Below are 20,951 nucleotides of genomic sequence, written 5' to 3' on the forward strand. Positions count from 1 at the left end.
TTAAAGTTTCCTTTCTTTTTTTTATAATTTAAACATTCAAAAAATGCTGAAAATAGAAATGAAATGCTGTGTTTTGGACCAAATGAGACATTTAATTTAACCCCAACTATTTTTTTTCCTCAACTTTACAACACACTAGTAATTTTAAAAAGAAAAAAAAATGTTTTCAGTTCAACCCAGAACTATTTTATTATTGCCAGCACATTGAAATATCCATCATTCAGCAACTCTACTGGTGACTTCTGAAATCTGTGAGGAGATTGTATCTAGAAAGGAACACTGTGCCAGCGATGGAACTTGTAAATATATCACTCATCAGGTTTGCCAATATGGGGATTGAAACAACAACAACAAAAATACCAGAATGTACTGTTCAGTATCAAATACTGCCCTTTAACTGCAGATTTGATACCTAGAAGAGGATCCACGAACAAGTAATTTTCATTTACTACATAGCTTTGATTCAGCATCCATTTAACATTATGACAATCTCTACATTTTAATCAGCATTTCTTTAAACATTACCAAAAAAAAAAAGGCTGCCCTGAAGATTATAGTTTTTAAAGCATTTGCACTGGTCTGAACAGCAACTGATGAGTAAAAACAAATAAGTCATGCTTCTAAAAGTTTTCAGAAAATAGTTGCTTAGCTAAATAATTCATTGATCACTTGGTGCATCAAACTCCCCGCCTCCCCCCAGATATCAAGTAGTATTTATGGAGGAAAAAATAAAGTGTTAAAATCTACAACTCTGTCAACGGCTTGCTAAACACATGAAAGTATAGGTTGATTAATGGAGGAGGAAAAAAAGAGCAAGAAAGATGGAAACACTGCTTGAAATGACATGGTGATAATAAGCACTGAACATTGTTAGAGGATGCCAATCATCTAGCCATCTGCTGGAGACAGACAAAAGAACGAACAAGGTTAGAGGGAACAGAACGCTGAGAAAATTAATGGTTCGCGCCACTCTGATTCTGAGGTTCTTTATTACAACACACCCTTCTGTTAAGAGTCTGAGGAGACTCTAGGTTCCTAACTTCATGAACTCTTGAGAACTGCACTCAGGTAACTCCCAAGCAAGGATATAAAATAAATGCTTTCCCCCCCCGCCCCGCAATCCTTTTTGCCAAATTAACACAACGAATTGCAGAGTGATTATAATTCAAGGTAAGAAAAGTTATTACTAGAACGCTCCTTTTTAAGATGCTCCAGAATAGCTAGCTTCTAAGGATAGTTTTATAATGAGGATAAAAGGCATGCAAGGTTATCTAGATAGATTTAATGTGCATTGCCATAGAACCTTAAATAATTTAGTTTTCTTTCATGGTTAATTTTTTATTTACTTGCAATAGGTGGTTTTTTAATCTTTTTTTGAAAGGTGACCTCAAGAAGCAAAATAATTGGATTTTTATCATAAAGCAAAAAAAAGGGAAATGATTGGAAATATATTTTGTTATCTTCATTTTTGGCTTATTTTACATTAAAAATTCAGGTCTCATCAACCCCTCTATTTTGGCAGACTAGGAGGATTGTGGCATCACAAGCACCAAGAAGTGGCACCTAAGCAATTCAGGGTGATAGGAATTTTTAAATAGACTGTTTAAAACTCTGAGTGAACTAGGTGTTAAAAAACAAAAACTCCCAACAACATTTGGGAGGAAATATCTGAGATAAGATTAAAAAAACACCTCTTCAATGAATAATTTGGAATGTTCCCATTCTAATTCCCTGATCCTCCAATGAGACCAGTAGGAAAGAAAAAATATTGATATTCCTGATATTTCCAGGGTAAAGAATTTTTACTACATCATGAAAAGCAAAAAGTGTACTTTCCCTCCCCATTTTAAGTTTGCAAGTCATTGTTAAGGTCTAATTAACACGTAGCGAAGCACGCTGATAGGTATGATTGACTGGCAAAGTATGATGATGAATGGCTAGGAGTTGTGTATGGTGTTTTATAAATCTTACATTTATTTTCTCGGCAGGCAAAGCCCCTGCCAAGAAAAACCTGCCCTCAAAAGGCCTTGTGAAACTAGCAACATTTCTACAAGTATTTAGTGCAAGTCATCACCACAGTAATGTGGAATACAATCAGACCTGTAACCTCCCCATAAACTTCTGCTACCTCTTCTTACCTATGGCTTTTGGGGTCCTTTTTATGTCATCCAAGCACATCTTGTGTCATATTTGGCACCTCACCTCAGCTCTTTACATTGGAGAAACAAGCAGACAGCTGGCTGATGGATTCAAAGAACCTCCCATGCTAATTAAATATGATTATTCTACTCTGCAATGCACATTATTCTTGTTAATATCAGAATATAACTTTCACAATGACCTCCTTTTCAATGCGACAAACAAGATTTCAGGACCCCATTACAAGAAAATCCCTTAGCTAGAGTACAATGTGCCTGCTAATATGTCTACAGGCTTCTTGCAACATACAGAAGAGTAATCAAAATTCTTATCAAGTGCCAGTAGTGTCTGAGAGGGCAGGTGGACCTTTAGCTTATGCCGTGATTGATTAGTGGTCACGATTACCCTCTGTTTACAATGTTCATTGTGCTATATCATTAACCCTCTCTGATGTTATTCAGCCTGTTGTATCCTCCATAGTTTTTTAATCAGGCACATTCCAGTGTCTTCATGTTAGATGTTCAAGGTAGTCTCCCTTCCTCCTTTTGATTTTCTCCAACAAAAACTGCTTTATTCTGCATTGCTACTATTGCAGCAACACAGTTGTCTCCTCTAAGAGGATTCTTAACATGCTGTATGGAAATGGGGCCACATTAAATACATATATAGTTATCCCATTCTCATCCTGTTGCCTAAGGTATTTTTCAACTGCCTCAGATTACACCAAGGTTAGCGCCTACCTCTCAAAGGTTCCCAACATAGTGCTCAGAGGGTATGTCTACACTGGAGCTGGAAAGTTTATATTCCAGCTTGAGGAGATATACCTGGTGCTAGCTCTGATCAAGCTAGCAAGCTAAAAATAGAAGAGTAGCTGTGGCAGAATGTGCTAGCTACCCTCTACACTTCCTTTTAAGCATGCTACCTTAATCAGAATTTATACCTTCCACCTCCAGTGCAGACATAGCCAGCATTTGTTTTCTCACCCATTCACTACATGCTACACCCTGATCTCACACAACAGAGCAGAGTGAGCCGGTCAGAGGAACCTAACCTGGTGGAAACCTGGAAACAGCATGAGCAATCCTTGAATATGGCAGGGAAGAGGAGGGACAATGTAGTGAGGAAAGTGGCACAGAGAAGGGCAAATAATAGGAAGCCAGCAGAGGAGGAAGAAAAAGTAGGAACCAGTAAGAGTGAAGGAAAGGATAAATATTTTAAGGACAATGTACTACTGCATTTAACAGTTACATGCCATTACAATACCCACTCTTTTGCAATTAATCATGAAAGTTCATCTGCATCTTTTAGTACTATAAATAATTATATGCCTGATTGCCTATTCTTCTTGCCCCATGGCAGGGGGAAGGGAATAACATAGCTATAAAATAAATAAGAATACTATGTATAAAGCATTTCAACTTCTTAAATCTCACCTCTTCCACAGAGTACACACACTAATCCTTGTAAAAAAACAACACAATTACAGAATTGATGTCTTCAGAACTCAAGAGCTAGGGAATTCCAGAGTTAAGGTTGCCAGTGCAGCCTTCCTTCAGCCCCCTTGTGCATACACATTATGCTACTGTTTAATTGCATGACCATACACAATCCACACACACATACACACACACACACACACGATGGTATTATCATGTCACCCAGGGGTGTAAAAAATCCAGACCCCTGAGCAACGTAGTTATACCGACCTAAGCGCCGGTGCCAACACTGCTACGTTGGCAGGAGAGCTTCACCTGTTGACATATCTACTGCCTCTCGTGGACATGGATTAACTACACCAATGGGATATAGCAATGGTGTCCCTAGCCTCTGTTTGACAGAAGCTGGGAATGGGAGACAGGCGTGGATCACTTGATGATGTTCTGTTCGTTCCCTCTGGGACATCTGGCACTGGCCACTATCGGAAGACAGGATACTGGGCTAGATGGAGCTTTGGTCTGACCCAGTGTGGCCATTCTTATGTTATGTTCTTAGGGCAGAGAGCGCCTTCATTAAAATGGGGCAGCTGCAACAATACAGCGTTTTAAGAGTAGACTTGCCCTAACTCTCATGAGAGAGAGAGATACATTTGAGTCTCTGGGCCTAAATTCATCGGGGCAGAGGCCACATGCAGATACCAAAAGGATGAGCATTTTGATTTGTAATATAATCTAATAGAGATTAGATTAACATTTAATCAGGCCTGGTCTACATGTAAAAATTAGGTTGACCTAACTTCATCGCCCAGGGCTGTGAATAATCTCTCTCCTTGTGTGACATTGTTAGGTCAACCTAATCCTCCTCCTCCCCCCACCCCCACTTCCCAAGTAGATGTAGCTAGGTCAATGGAATCATCCTCAGAGAGGTGGATTTAAGTGCATCAACAGAAAACCCCTTTCCATGACTGTACGAAAGTCTACACTGTGGCACTACAATGGCACAGCTGCAGCACTGTAGTGTAGACAGACCCCTAGTTAGCTTGCTATACCTTTTTTTCCCACTACTGACAAAATCTTTGATCTCCAGGCAGCCCAACACTCTCATTCTCACCATTCTAACTCACTGGAGGGATTAAAAGAAATCCATAACAACGAACAGCAGAAACACTGCCCTCAGCTAAAATCAGTAACCTAGTTCACACAGACTAGAGACAAATTGACCTACATTAGGCAAGGTGACAGAGGAGTTTTAAATTTAAGTTTGCTGTATACAGCTTTTTCCTCTTTTCTGTGTAAGAAAACTCTGAACAGCAAAACCACAAATTCTAGATTTGTTTACTTTCAGTACTATAAATATATTGAATAAAATTTCGGGGGAGGCTTCTCCACAGACTTATTTTATTAGGAAGCTATAAGGCTCCAGGAAGAATAGCTGAGACTGGGGAAGTTACTCTTGGGAATAAGAGTGACTATGTCAGGAAATGAGTACGGCCCCAAAGTGAAACTATCCCTTCTGTGGCACCTCCCAGAAAAGCAATGTTACTCAGCCACAGAGTACCATGCATTATAGGAAATACTGACCAGCTAGGCCAAAATCTTGGAGTCATGCCATAGCTGAATCTGACTCTGGGTGCCAAATGCTTTCCTGGTGTAAACTGAAGTCAATGGAGCTGCCATTTACTCCAGTAAGAGCTTGGCCCAATGCATTTTGAGGTATCCAACGTCCGATTTCAGTTTCTTCTAGTTTTTACGTTTCCCCACTTTACAAATGAGAGGACATTACAATAGGTTTAGTTCATAGACTGATCACAACTGCAGTTCATGCACCTGATTGTTGCATCTGCAAAAAACAAAGTGAATGATCAATATGGCATCCTAATAGGGAGCTCAAACTGTTGTATCACAGCACTGCTTGTTACAGTTAGATAGTGGAGGGATGGAAAAGAGGAAAGAAGAAACATCTATGTTTAAAGCTACTCCTGCAGAAAAAAGGGGAGAGAGATTTTTGTTGGTTTATTGCCCTTGGGGGATAAGATGTTTCACTGGGAGGGGCTCAGATATGTCAGTAATCGGAGCGCAGATGAAGTACCTACATAGGGCTAGATATATATTTTACATCGATTTTAAGCTGTGTCATATTCTTTCCCTGCTCCCCACCCCACTCTTGCCCATGTCTCTGGTTTTTATTGCTTGCCCTGGCCCTCTTTAGGAAGAGGACCTGCCATTTTTCTAATAGATAGGTAAAGTGCATAGCACATTTTTGCAGTCTGTTAAAATAAATAATATTAATAAAAAGTTACTTAAGCAATCACACCAAAGAAAATTAATATTTTGCTGCTTTTAGAAGATAAATGCTTGTGATATAATCTAACAGCTGGCAAACAGTTCTATAAAGTATAGAATGTGAAACATTATCCTGGTGTTCTCTTGGTTCACTCTCAGGATGAAATCCTAGCCCCTTTGAAATGAATTTATTCTGTGCCACTCACTGAAGTCTATTGAGATCAGTGGGGCCACGACTGCACCCCTCAATGTTTCCCTGTTTACAATCTGCAAGTACATGCCTCAGAGAGAGTTTGCACGAACTGCTGCAGCTTCCTTTCTCTTCTGCTGCCAAAGGCTAGAAACCTAGAGTTTTACAAAGTCATAATTTGTGAACTCACTTCTATATATCCAGTTTTCAGGTTTTGTGTCTCAGTTAAAAAAAAATCATCAGAAGATGTAAATCTTAGCAGATACAGAGCTAAATTATTTGCAGAAAGGAAGGTGAATACATCTCAAGAGTAGACTTGCTCTGCAGCAAAGTACTTCCTATTCCCTCAGAGCTGAATGCCAGAACGGCACCAGAGTTCCAGATTTAAAGAGACAGGCGTAGAAATATAGATCCCTGCTACTTCTCAATAAAACAAAGTTGTAGGCTCTATTTACAATTAAAAACCTATTGTCTGTCTAGCAAGGGTAGATATTCATACACTGGAATTTCTACAGCAATTGTCACAGGAGGATCTAGGCCACATAGATTAGTTACAGACTACCCCACACCTTGTAAATAGTTTGTGTGTTGATTTAATATGTAAAAGACATTTATTAAAATGACAGGTCACATTTAATCCCAGATTTAGGTTCTATAAACTATTACGTAACCTCATCCAAACGAAATTTTTTTTTTCCATTTTGTTTTGTTCATTTCAGTGGAAACAATTTTTTAAACAAACATTTGCTTGCATAGTTGCCCATAGTTGATGGGGATAAGATTCTAAATTAGCTTCAGGTCTAAGACCAGCAGTCACCCAGTTATAGAAAGAAAAGGGTGTGTGTGTGTGTGTGTGTGTGTGTGTGCACGCGCGCACATACACACGGGAGGGTGGGGGGGGAAGGTGTTATAAGACAATCTCTCATCAAATCTTCTAAACAGAGTTTTCAGGTAGCTCTGACCAATCAACCAACCAATTCTTACATATATTTTGCACATTTGCACAGTTGGCAACTCTTGCCATTTTATTGTTTTATCATAGGACTTGTGATGTTTATTATTAAAGTTTCTCATGATTTCAGGATTGCTGGCATTAAACACAGTTTTTGCCCTTATTCAAAATGTCCAAACCTCATTATTTCCCAAAAGAAAATAAGCCAGAGCTTGCCCGTAGTTTCAATGATCACCATTTTCCTAAAGCCTTTTCATATGGAAGAGAGACAGCCCCTAACAAAGACAGTCACATATCTCATTGTTTGGAATGGAGCAGAAGAGAGACTGACCTCTCTATCTCCCACAAGCTACCCTTTTGTGTAGGGGGGAAAAGTACAGTGAACTGAGAGCAGAAAAAAACAAAAAAACCCAGCCGACAAAGAGTTTAAATCTCACCTCTCCCAACTAGTTTTCATATTTCTATGCACTTCACAGCTCTTATGCCTGAACAAGTCTTCATTTGTCAACACAGTCAGCCAGGCACCTTTCAACACTACTAAAACCATGCACAAGTCTATGAAGCCCCCAACAAGCCCTGCTACCCTTTTCCCTAGCCTATCAGGTCATGAGCTCACCTCCCTTATTGTTGTTTTCTTGAGGAAGGCCTGGTAACTAACTAACACCCTCTGCAGCAACCCATAAGTTCACCTCTTTCCAGCATCTCCAGGGGGCAGATCACAGGCCTGGTTTCCCAACCAGCATTTCTGCAGGCACGCGTGTGTGTGACATACACATCCTTCCTGAGAGTCTCACCTTCCATTCACTCCCAGGGATCTCTCCCATTGCCAGTCTGCCCCTGCTAGCCCGGGTGTATCTCAGTGATCTCCTCTCACCGAGGTAAGGTCAGTTCTTGTACCTGTATTTTTAATTCATTTTACTGTGTAAATGCTGCTGTTCTCAGCTTCTGAGATTTCCAAGGTTACAAATGAAATGCTGGTGGCTGCACGTGCAATACCTCTGAGCAGCGACCGGGTGGTGGTAGATTATCCTGAGAAGAAAACAGCTGGCAAGATTTCCAAAGGGACAAGAGGATCAAGACCTTAAGCAAGGAGGCTGTAAACCACCAGCTTAAATAGAAGGAGTTATTTTTTTTGTTTGCGCTTCCAAATACTAGGGAAAGCTTGCTACTATCATGCTGATTTCCTTTTGTTTTCATCTCAGAGAACAGCTTTGGCAGTCAGGGCTGTCAAGTGTATTCCAATCTACGCCACCTGCCCTGTACCCTGTGTTCTCTGCATGTAGCTCAGTAAAGAAACTGATAATGAACATATGTACAGTTAAAATCTGGCAAGTATGCACATGGGTTCCTGCCAGAAAGCCCACCCCCAGTAGCTAGAGCAAGAGCTGTAAATTGGCTGTTCCTATTCTTGGATCTCCTGAAACTGGCTAGAGACTTCTGGGGTAACACTGGGTCAGATCCTAGGATCTCAGGGGTGTGGATCGTCCAATGTTGCTGATACTAAGAAGCCTTCAAAATCACGAGTCAGGCCCCCCAAAAAATTCATGAGATTTTAAAAAAGGGGGTGTATTTTTTTAAAAATTTGCCTTTGGTTATTTCAGTATGTAGGGGGTGCACCTTTACAAACATCTTTTTTAAATGAAAGATGATATTCCCACCTATCTATGCAAGGCTCTCATATGGCACCTCATAATCTTTAATGTATATATCCTCACAACATGCCTCCGAGGTAGAGAAGTGCTACTGGCTCCATTTTACAGATGAGGCACTGAGACTCAGAGAGGCTCAGTGACTTGCTGAAGGTCACACTGGAAGTCTCTGGCAGATCAGGGACTCGAACTCAAGTCCTAGACTAGTACCCACTGTACAATCCTTCCTTCCTAACCCTATGAACAAGCTTTGGTTCATTTCCTATAGTGTATCAGGCAGTGGAATGAAACACATTTTTACTAATTTATTTGAGCTCATTCTCTTTGGGTGTTCTGGAAACACAAGTAAACCTTACTTCACCCCAATGAGGAGCACAAAGATCTCTGTTCAGCATTTAAGGCTTGATCTCACAAGTTGTGGAGCAATTATGGTGGTGCACAGGCCTGAGCGGGACTTTTTCTGCAGTTGCAGTTCTGGATTGCTCTGGGTTTCCCAGAGATGAGAGCAGGAAGACCTATGCTCCCAATATCCCCCACATTGACAGCCAGGCAGCACAAAGGAGGAACCAATCTGATTCAAATGCAAATAACTCAAAGCAAGACCTGCAGGGAGGAGTGGGAAACTAGGACTGTGAGTTGTGGGGAAGGAGACCAAGACTGGATGAGGAACTGGGAGGGAAAGGGGGAAAGAGAAAGGAGAGGGAGAACTGGTACAACGAGCACTGTGGGCACGCATAAATTGGAGGAGATGCACAGCAAGGGAAATTGGGACTGGGAGCCAAAGGTGATGGGGACTACTGTAGGTCAGTGTGTGGGGAAGAGAGTGGGAAAGAAAAAGATCTGATGAGAAGCAAGAAGGGGAGGAACTGGGACTGGCTGGGGACAAGAAGCTGGGCGATGGGGTGGCAAATGGGAATGGTTGGGCAAGAAGACTGAGACTGGGAATGAGGGGGGAAAAACAAGGGCAGAGACAGGGAGTCCTGAGGAGTTGCTGGGCAAGAAAACAGATGGGATGAGAATGGAAAGACAGGAATGGAAACTGTTTATGGCTAGGTGAAGAGAATGGGAATGGGACACTGAACCAGAGGTTAGGAAGAGACAGGACAGGGCAGGATGGAGGCGATGGGACAGAAAGGGTTACGTTTAGGGAAAACGGGCAGAAGAGTTTGTGCCCACACTCCCTGCCAGGGTCTGAAATGAAATTCAACATCCTTGAGTCTCACCATTCCTCTGCTGTCACCAAATATCTGTGAAGCCCACTGGGAAAAGTATCTCATTCCCCTCTAGCTCTGGTCCACATAAAGCATGACAACTTACAACTGCTATCAGTTACACCATTAGCTCAAGTGGCAGAGGGTATGAAGATTCCAGTCCTGTTGATTATCCATGTGGGTGTCAATATGACTCCACATTGTAGAACTGGTTTTTCAGTTTGCTTTTTTAAATAACTAAGAAATTACAAAAACAAGTACTTCATTAAAACATTAAGGTTGCAATGTTAAAGCACCCAAGTTAATGTGTATGCATTATGATACAGTCTTTAGTTACACAATCACATACTATTTTTCCACAGGATCCTTGCTTCATTTGTTGCAGAAGTTGGGAGATGTGCAGTGAATGAGGCTGGGGATTGCAGGAAAAGAAAGGATAGTCTCACAGCTAAAGGAGCTGAATGCTGCCCTGGAGAAGTGGATTCTACCCCTGCCTCTGCCCCAGAGTTCCTGTGTGATGCTGGGCAAGTCACTTAAACCAGACTTCTCCCAGGTGGTCAGTAATTACGTGTTCCACAATTTCTTGGTGCCTAATTTGGGATCCTGGAGCCAATCTGCAGAAGTACAGAGCAGTAATATCTGTAACTGAAGTCACTAGGAGCTGTGTTTTGAACATATCAAATGCTCTCTAAAGCTAAGTACTCTGAAGAAATCAGGTCCTAGGTGTCTCAAACTGGGCACCCAAAGTTAGCAGATACTTGGCCTCAGTTCCCTATCTAAAAATGGTGATAATATCACCCCCTCATCTGACAGAGGAATGGTGATGATTAATTAAATGTTTGTGAAGCCCTCATGTTATAGTGACAAATGCCAGAGAAAAGACCTTGAGAAGATTAAATAGTTGTGTATTCAGAGCAGAGTTTGAGTAGCATGCAATAAATAAGCCTGGGGCCACACACTGAACAGTGAGAAGTAAACAAAATACCAAATAGTTGCTCATTCAGTGAGCACCTTCCACCCTGGGCTCTGTATGAGGTGTAGGGCCTGTGGAAAAGATAGTATGTGATCATGTAACTAAAGACTATCATAATCTATACACACACACACACGGGACTGAATTAAGGTTGCACAGGCAATCTTAACTCTGGAATTTCCTGACTTTTGAGGGCTTGACTTTGCAACAATAGTAATGTTCTTTTAACTGTGATGTGGCAAATATACACCCACACACCCACGTTAGGTCACATTCCTCCCATCTAGCCATAAAGAAAGGGAGGGTGGTCATTGTCATGCTATCTGGAGTAGCTCTCAACCATGAGAGGCCTACCTCCGGGCAGACTGTCAGAAAACAGGGCAGACACCCCAAACACGTGGCATGTGCTACAATTAGATTTCACCACGTCAGTAATCAATGTGAACTCCTGGATCACTAGAACAGTCTTATCATGGAGTCACAGATAATCCCCTTGGACTCACCAGTCTATCTTACCACCCAGACAAATTGATCTTTGTGATAAAAGGTCACAAACCAAAAATCACATCAGGTTGCTCCCAGTCCCAAGAGACCAGTCACTAACCCCAGATCAACTGGTACTCTAGATCTTACACCAAAGAAAATACTGGCAGCCAATTCTATAGTAAACTAACTAAAGGTTTATTAGCTAAGAAAAGGAAGTGAGAGTTATTGAGAGGTTAAAGCAGATAAAATATATGCACAGGTGAGTCACAGTTTGTAATTCCAAATGGCGGCAATGATGTAATAAACTGCCAGTTTCCCATAAGCCTTTTCAGGGTTCCCAGATTGTCTCTGGGGATCTCTGCTTTGCATCTGGTACACTTCTCTGTAAGAGTCCAGACAGCCCAGAGATCCAGGATCTTTCCCTGAATCCATACTTATAGCTTCTCCTCACAGAAAACAAGCTGACAGGGTCACTACCCTGTGAGCTTTTCCTTTAATGACGGAAAGTGAGGAATGCATTTTGAGTCTTTGACCTCCAATCATCACACACAATGACCACTTGCTTTGAAATTAGCACGTTTCTCTTAAAGTTCTTCATTTGCATTCCATAAGGCTTCTCCCTCCTTTGATGGGTTATTTAGTTACAGGGGTATACACAATGTAAATGTTTGCCAATACATTATAATGGGATACAGATAAGTAAAAACAATGCATGTGACATCCCATTAGCTTTCATGACATTTAAACACCAAATACACTCATACATTTAACAATCCCTTTGATCTATACTAAAACACAAGTGAATTGGCCTGGGGCACCAGCAAGAGCTGGCACCTGCTCCACCAGTGTCAGTTATATTCCTCTGAAATCTGATGGCAACCCCAAAGTTGGGAACCCATGGTGTAGATATTTATAATGCTTTCATGACAGTGGTATCCAAAAGCATTCTATGTATGTGAACACTAATCATGCAGACAGATACGCAATACTGTGGCCATGGTCAACTACTTTCAGAAAAAGTAAATGGGTTCAGAGTGAGAATAGATTAGTACTAAACTGCATAAACAGGTGCCTGGCATCATGTTAGACTAGATGCAAATCTACTACTGAGATTCAGTTGGGAGGATAGCAGGAGCACTAGTCACCCTCTTCTCTTTTACCCTTGTTTTTTCTTTCCCCTTGTAAATCTTTGTGCTCCCTCTCTTCCTCTTCTACTGTTCTGACTACCTTAAGTTTTCTCAAATGATACCTTGAAGAGATGTAATTTATAAAGATCTTCTCGGAATTTGTGTGCTCAGTGTTATAAAAGAAAAAGAATGCTGTGTACACATTGTCGTATTCATGAAGAGATCTGTGTAGGTCGAGGTTCCATCGCTTGTTCTCTCTAACCTTTATACAAAATAAAGATTTATTTCTAATCTTTTAAAAAACCATTTCCACTGCATGAGACTCAAAGAGCTTGTAGTCACCAACTGGACTGCCTGCAAATTGGACAAATGGTGGTGGTGGTAGTGGGGTGAGTTGGAGAGTGGGGGAATATTTAGAAAGTTAATTATTTAAGAGCTGGAGTACATGCCTGAGAATGTACTAGAGCCCGACTGGAAAAGGCAGGGTCCAGAAACACTGCTTGGGGAAGATACTCCAAGGGAGATTTCAGTTAACGTGCTAAGGGACCTTTCCCCTCCACTTATCGTGCACTTCTGTCACAACATACATAAAAAAGGGGACACAGAAAGGTCTGCTGCAGGTCCAAATCCAAACCACTAAGTCCTTCCACATCCAGTTGCACTGTGCTTTTTTTTGTAAGCATGGCAATTTTACATCAATTCAAATCTGACTGAAGGAATGCTTGTCTGATATTCAGAGCTGCTGAGATCAATGTAAGCTGGGGGAAGGCAATGGCAGCTGTGGCTACTCAGTACTTTGAAAATCAACACTAAACACATGTGGTTTCAAAATGTGGTTTCATCTGATAAGTTGCTCCCTGGAGAAGCTAGGGTATACATTTATTTTTACAAGGAGGAGTGCGCTGCTGTGGTTTTTCCACAGCTCATCTTCAAATGACCTGGGGAATGACAACTTTGACAAAAATTGGCTTTTCCACAAAGCAGAATTTTTGAGAGAGAGAGATTGATTGAAAACCTGATAATTATCTATGGACACAGAATCAATGAAAATCCAGGTTTCGCCAAGTGAAAGATACAATGAAAGGCTGAAGAAAATTTTAAAAAGTTCAGAGACTAGCCCCCAAGCAACCTTGTAGTGAGGGGCTAAGAGGTGAAGAGTTCTGGAACCTAGACACCCCACTCATCCCAGTCAAAAGGGCCAGAAGAGTCCACTCTGGAAAACAAAAGCAGATAAGTCCCAAGAGGAGGACTGAGAGACAAAAAAACAGGAGAAGTGGAGGTGGTCTGGGGACATTATAAGTAGCAGTTCATTAAGATTGTTTTATCAATCAGATAAATAGATTTATTCACTGACTCTAGGCACCTTTACTGAAATTACCACTTACAATCATTAAAAGTAAGCCAGCAGCTACTTTACGCCCACAATAACCCAGATGCTAAAAAAACGATGCTACCCATCATCCCCACACAAACCACAAGCCCTCTAATACCACTTCCTTTCCAAAAGCTTTGGTCAGTGTGGAGGGTGGGATTTCTGAAGGGGCCTAATGGAGTGGGATTCTCAAGTCCCACTGGCTTTTAATGGAGTTGAGTGTTACCTGAGGCTACATTGAAAATCTCAGCCATAGGCTTTGCCATGCACACAGAAAGTCAACAAAGTTGGACTATTTCAGATGAAGCGGGCAGGAGGAGGAAGAGGCTCCAAAGCTGAGGACTCTTCACAGAGAAAACCCCTTCCAGGATCCTCCTTTCCTTTTTTCTGAGACAGTGGGAAAAGATTGCTAGCTGGAGCAGCATGTTGAACCAGTAATCCACCAGCTACAAGGCAACCTTGTGAGATGGCAACTAAGTTCATCCCAGTAGTGTATACATTTCATAGCAAATGAAAATTAAACTTTCTTCCCATGCCCAATCTCTACCTTCTCCTACTCTGTCACTGTTTTTCTTCATCATTTTTCTTGCAAACACAGAAGCTCTTCCACTAACCCTGATGCCTCTACACTTGTTGCAGATCATAAAGATCTCTGTGAAACAAACTGACAAATTTGTCCTTTCAGTGATCAGTGCTACTGCCCAGCAAATTGGAGTAATAAATCATTTAAGTGGATGGATTTGTCAGTCGACTCTGTAGCAGCATAACAGACCTGAACAGCATAAGTAATAAGACTCTGTACCAGCATAAGTGATATGACGAAGAGCTCTGTGTAAGCTCGAAAAGCTTCTCTCTCTCTCTCTCACCAACAGAAGTTGATCAAATAAAAGATATTACCTCCCCCACCTTGTCTCTAAGAGCTTTATAGGCAGTGATTCTACAAGGAATGGGAAGAGGCTTACAAAAAATAAAAGTTAGAACAATACAAAAGGCATTAGAAAGAAGCAAGTCAGAGAGGCAAATATTCAATTATAATCTTCAAAATTGAGATGGCAAAATCTCAACTGACCCACATATTTTTGGCTCATCCCTACTAGCTACATTCATATCTGAAGCCTGTTGAAACTGAAGATGTGCTGTCAGCATAACACCTGCTCCCTATTTCTACTCTTGGGTGACTGGAGCAATTAACCACTGCTACCTGGACCAGCTTCACTGCTGTGAAATGTTGCTCATGTAAAGTCAATCATTCCTCTGTTCACAAGTGCCAAGTGATTGGCTGATAGTTTGAATTGTAGCATCTTTGCCTGACATACCGATTAGTTGCTCGGTTTCATTTCAGGCTTACTTCAAATCAAGTGGCCCTCAAGACATTGCTGCAACAACTCTGTCCTACCTGACATCAGCTACTAGCAACAAAACTGACCTGTAGTATTAATTGACTTCAAGGAATTAAATATTTTTCATACAGGTAAAATTTCAGAATAGTTATGCACGCAGAGTTTTCAATTCATTATTTGTAGCCAGTCCTAGTGGGAAACAGTTTGTCCCAAGAAAAAAAAAAAAAGAAAAAAAAGAAGATTTCAAAACGTTTCCTGTTCTGCATCAAGATGAAACCAAGACCTTTTTAAAAAAAATTTTTTTTTAAAACAGGGAGAGCAAGAAAGACTGACTCTACAGCCCAGAAGTGGGGCCATTTACTTTGGCTGTGGGAGAACCAAGTCCAAGTCTGTCAAGGATGATTCCCCACTCTGGCACTTCGAGTGCAGAAGATGGGGGGCCGCAAGGATTCTAAAAATTAATAGTGGCCACTCCAGGCTGGTATTAAACTCCCAAGGTTACAGCTTCTCTCTGATCTTGGATGGGTAGATGCTGCCACCGCTCAAATGCAAAAAACCCTCTTTGAACCCAGAAAGGTGTCCTTGGGAATTCCTCCCTGTGGGGTACCCTCAAGCCCTTTCACCTCTGCTCTGGGGAAGAGCTGAGAAAGAAAACCAGCTGTTGCCACCAGCTAATTAAACAACATATGCACAAACCTCTTCGGACATAAAAACCCAATCCTGTTTTTAAAAAAAGGTAAATTTTGTTAAAAAAACAAAAACAAAAAAAATACATCTGGAACGTAGGCTATTGCTAGGTTAGAAAAAAGAGAAAATATAATAATAAGCATCAAGAATGGTTTTCTTGAGGTCCAACTTCAAGGTTACAAGCAAAGCAAAAGCACCTGGGGTTAGCAGAGAGGAGTCCACAAGCCATAAAGAAATAAAAGAGATAAACCTAATCGCGTCTTCCTAGACATTCCCCAATATACTTACTTATCTGGGGTTTCAGATAAGTAGTTTTGAGGTATGATTTGATGATTTTTCATACCTGGTTTAAAGCTTCTTATAGCATTGCTGCTCTGTGTCTCCTCTCTCAGGAGAGCAAGACAGACAGAGGAATTTTTTTTCCCACAATTTTAAAAAGTTCTAGCCTTTCCATTGGCTCTTTTGATCAGGTGCCCACTCCCTTCCTTTTACCTATGGGCTTTTTTTAACCCTTTACAGGTAAAGCAAGTAGAGAACAGCTACTAACAGGGATTTTGTAGCTAACTGGCTGGGTGTCCATAAAAGGGAGCTACCGCCCCCTTTATTTATCACAAAGTCCCTGCTCCAATTCTATTTATTTATACAAAGTGGAACAACTGCAACAGGAGAGACTGAAAGCACATCTTTAATGTCCAGTGCTTAAGGCACTCGCGTGGGATGTGGGAAATTCAGTTTCAAGCCCCTCCTCTGCTTGAATCAGGCCAGAGACTTGATCCTTGATCTCCCACATCCCAGGTGAGTGCCCAGGGTATTTTAGGGTGGGCTTGCTCGCTCGCTCTCCCTCCCCTTCCAGAAATTCCACCCTGGACCTAAACATTTCCTGATTAAAGCATTAATAAAATGGGACATTCCCAGGGGAAAAGATTTAGTTTTGATAAAAACCGGCATTTTTTGTTTTAAATAAAAGTCTGTTTCGGGTGAGGTATTTCCAGTAGACAGGGAAGAATTATTGCCATTGAACAAGGCACTGGTGTGGTGTCTTCTGGAATACAGTGTACCGTTCTGATCACCCATGTTCAAGCAAGATGGGTTCAAAGCAGAATGGGTGCAGAGAAGAGCTACTAAGATCAGAGCCAGCTCCAGTGTTTTTGCCACCCCAAGGAGCAAAAAAAACCAAACACACTTGCCGCCGAACGGGGAGGCGGAATCCTGCCTGCCGAACACAGAGGCAGAGTGATGGTGCGGCCACCGAATTGCCGCCGGCGACCAAAGAAGAGTTGTGTCCCCGCCGCCGAATAGCCGCCAAGTGTGAAACGCGCTGTGACAGAGTGGCTGCCGAATTCCCGCCGCCGCCGAGGACGGATTGCCACCCCAGAGCTTGGTTCGCTGGTGCCTGGAGCGGGTCCTGACTAAGATGATTGGGGGAATGGAGATCCTATCTTACAAGAGGAGACTAAAAGAGCTAAGAGGAGAAATGATTACACCAGGGAGGTAGAAGAGCTAATGGGAAATTTTGGCACAAGCGCAAAGAGTATGAACTGGCCATAAATAAATTTAAGCTGGAAGGCAGAAGGCTTCTAATTACCAGAAAAGTGAAGTTGTGGAACAACCTCCCAGTAGTAATATTGGGGATAAGAAACCTAACTGGTTTTAAGATGGGGCTTAATATGTTTATTAAAAAGAGATTATATGACAGGGTTAGAATCATAGAATATCAGGGTTGGAAGGGACCTCAGGAGGTCATCTAGTCCAAATCCCTGCTCAAAGCAGGACTAATCCCCAAATAAATCATCTCAGCCAGCGCTTTGTCAAGCCGGGCCTTAAAAACCTCTAAGGAAGGAGATTCCACCACCACCCTAGGTAACCCATTCCAGTGCTTCACCACCCTCCTAGTGAAAAAGTTTTTCCTAATATCCAACCTAAACCTCCCCCACTGCAACTTGAGACCATTACTCCTTGTTCTGTCATCTGCTACCACTGAGAACAGTCTAGATCCATCCTCTTTGGAACTCCCTCTCAGGTAGTTGAAAGCAGCTATCAAATCCCCCCTTATTCTTTTCTTCTGCAGACTAAATAATCCCAGTTCCCTCAGCCTCTCCTCATAAATCATGTGCTCCAGTACCCTCATCATTTTTGTTGCCCTCCGCTGGACTCTATCCAAATTTTTCCATATCCTTCTTGTAGTGTGGGGACCAAAACTGGACACAGTACTCCAAATGAGGCCTCACCAATGCCGAATAGAGGGGAAAAATCACGTCCCTCAATCTGCTGGCAATGTTCCTACTTATACACCCCAAAATGCCGTTAGCCTTCTTGGCAAAAAGGGCATACTATTGACTCATATCCAGCTTCTCATCCACTGTAACCCCTAGGTCCTTTTCTGCAGAACTGCTGCCTAGCCACTCAGTCCCTAGTTTGTAGCCATGTATGGGATTCTTCCATCCTAAGTGCAGGACTCTGCACTTGTCCTTGTTGAACCTCATCAGATTTCTTTTGGCCCAATCCGCTAATTTGTCTAGGGCCCTCTGTATCCTATCCCTACCCTCCAGCATATCTATCACTCCTCCCAATTTGGTATCATCTGCAAACTTGCTGAGGGTGCAGTCCAAATCATTAATGAAGATATTGAACAAAACCGGCCCCAGGACCGACACTTGGGGCACTCTGCTTGTTACCGGCTGCCAACTAGACATGGAGCCATTGATCACTACCCGCTGAGCCCGATGATCTAGCCAGCTTTCTATTCACCTTATAGTCCATTCACCAGCCCATACTACTTTAACTTGCTGGCAAGAATACTGTGGGAGACCGTATCAAAACTTTGCTAAAGTCAAGGAATTACATGTCCACTGCTTTCCCCTCATCCATAGAGCCAGTTATCTCATCATAAGGGTTGCCTGTGATATCAGGGAACTGGACTCAGTGACTCAGGAGGTCCCACCCAGTCCTGTATTCTGAGGAAATTCCTGACCAGTTCTATATGTAGTACCCACCAGCCCCAACTGAAAACAAGGCCCCGGTGTGCTAGGACTGTACAAACACTATAGTGAGAGATGGTCCCAGCCTCAAAGATCTTACAATCTAAACCCACAAGACAAAAAAAGGCAGGACATGAAAGTGAGGCATACACAAGTGAAGTGATTTGCCAAGGGTATTGGCCAAACCAGGAAAAAAACCCAGGTCTCCTGAGTCTCTCTTTAGGTCAATATCCACTAGACCAGAGGTGGGCAAACTACGGCCCACGGGCCACATCCAGCCTGCGGGACCCTCCTGCCCAGCCCCTGAGCTCCTGGCCCGGGAAGCTCATCCCCGGGCCCTCCCTGCAGCCTCAGCTCACTGCGCCGCTGGTGCAATGCTCTGGTGCTCTGGGCGGCGGGGCTGTAAGCTCCTGGGGCAGTGCAGCTGGAGAGCCCGGCCTGACCTGGTGCTCTGTGCTGCGCGGTGGTATAGCTGGCTCCCGCCAGGGGGTTGATCGGGGGGCGGGGGTGTGGATAGGGGTCAGGGCAGTCAGAGGGCGGGGAAAGGGCGGTTGAATGGGGGCAGCTAGGAAGGAGCAGGGGTTGGATGGGGCGGCAGGGGGCAGTCAGGGAGAAGGGGTGGTTGGATGGGGCAGGGATCTGGGGGGGCAGTCAGGAATGAGAGGAGGGGTTGGATGTGGTGGCGGGGGGCAGTCAGGGGTGGGGGTCCCGGGGGCAGTCAGGGAACAGGGAGCGGGGGGTGGTGGATGGGGCAGGAATCCCAGGGGGGCATCAAGGGGCAAGAAACAGGAAGGGGCGGGGGCCGGGCTACGCCTGGCTGTTTGGGGAGGCACAGCCTCCCGTATCCAGCCCTCCATACAATTTCCAAAATCCAAAGTGGCCCTCAGGCCAAAAAGTTTGGCTGCCCCTGCACTAGACCACTGTTTCTCAATGACCAGCCGGTGGACCGACGCCGGTTCCTGAGATCTCCCTGATACAGTTTAGGAAGGCAGCAAGCTAGTCCCTGGTATCAAAAAGATTGAGAAACATTGCACTAGACCATTCTGTCTCCAAGTAAGAAACAAATATATTATGCTATTAAAAGGGTTAAGCTGCATCAGGAAGTATTGGATTGCCACTCATCCTGCATGATAATGCAGTGCCACATTTCCTGCTGACTGACTTCCTTCCACACAGAGACAAGAGCCAATAGCCAAGATTAAAACACGGAATACAGCTAGGCTGGATTACAGCACCATCAGAGCTAAATTTTCTTCATAAATAATTCCTTGTTGTTACATATGATATCTTAAATCCCCACCCCTTAGTCATTATTGAAATACCACACACACTTGCAGCAAGTCAAAGGAACATCTATCACATTAGCTATGGCAGACTTCCATGCTTTCATGAATTGAAGCCTGATAGATTATCATTGCTTAGAAGTCTCTCCAAGTCAGTGGTTCTCAATATTTTGCTTATCATGGTCCCATTTTCCATGTTGAGGCTCCTCTCCCATCTAGCCAGGATATAGCTGAGATTCTCCTGCCATTTAACAAGAAGGGAAAGGAAGGGCACTTGTGAGCTCCAGTTTGAGAACTCCTGGTGTAGGTATTCATATAGTGCTCACCACTGTGATCTCTGAGCACTTTGCAAAGTCACATTAATAGTCTCTCTTTTTTCCCCTCATCGAAAATGATAAAAATAGAACTTTTCACTTACACTGCACCAATCTGAGGATCTCAAAAATGATTTAAAAACATTGTAGGAGCATCAACACCCAACTGAATTGTTTAGGTATTAATAACTCAGTGAAGGTTGTTGGTATTAATATCTCCTTTAATTATGAGAAAAAAAGACACAGAAGTGACTGAACGAAGGTCACCCAGCTACAGCTGTATTCTTCCGTCCAATGGATTTCTACACAATAAAGTGTGAAAATGGAATCCTCTAAATTTTGTTTTGCGTCTCTGACTTCAAAAAGCCCAGATCTAAGAAACAAAGTTAGATGAAAAATTGTATGATCTGGACTGGTCTTAGGTAGAACTCACATAAAACAATGCTCGGTTTTTCATTTTATACATACCCGTCTTGCTCAGAATTCTGCCTGGGTTCAAACAAGGGTACCCAAAGCTCTAAACTTTTCTGC

At 42.6% G+C, this 20,951-nt stretch overlaps 2 long non-coding RNA genes across 3 annotated transcripts in view; both read right to left on the reverse strand.

The window, feature by feature from the left end:
- LOC122464146 overlaps positions 1–20,951 on the reverse strand; it is a 395,100-nt gene that overhangs the window by 244,191 nt on the left and 129,958 nt on the right. The gene's annotated exons all lie outside the window — the stretch shown is intronic.
- Positions 1–20,951, reverse strand: part of LOC122464147 — a 135,115-nt gene that overhangs the window by 48,619 nt on the left and 65,545 nt on the right. The window lies entirely within an intron of this gene.

The sequence above is a fragment of the Chelonia mydas genome, chromosome 1 (genome assembly GCF_015237465.2).
Source record: "Chelonia mydas isolate rCheMyd1 chromosome 1, rCheMyd1.pri.v2, whole genome shotgun sequence".
Taxonomy (NCBI): domain Eukaryota; kingdom Metazoa; phylum Chordata; order Testudines; family Cheloniidae; genus Chelonia; species Chelonia mydas.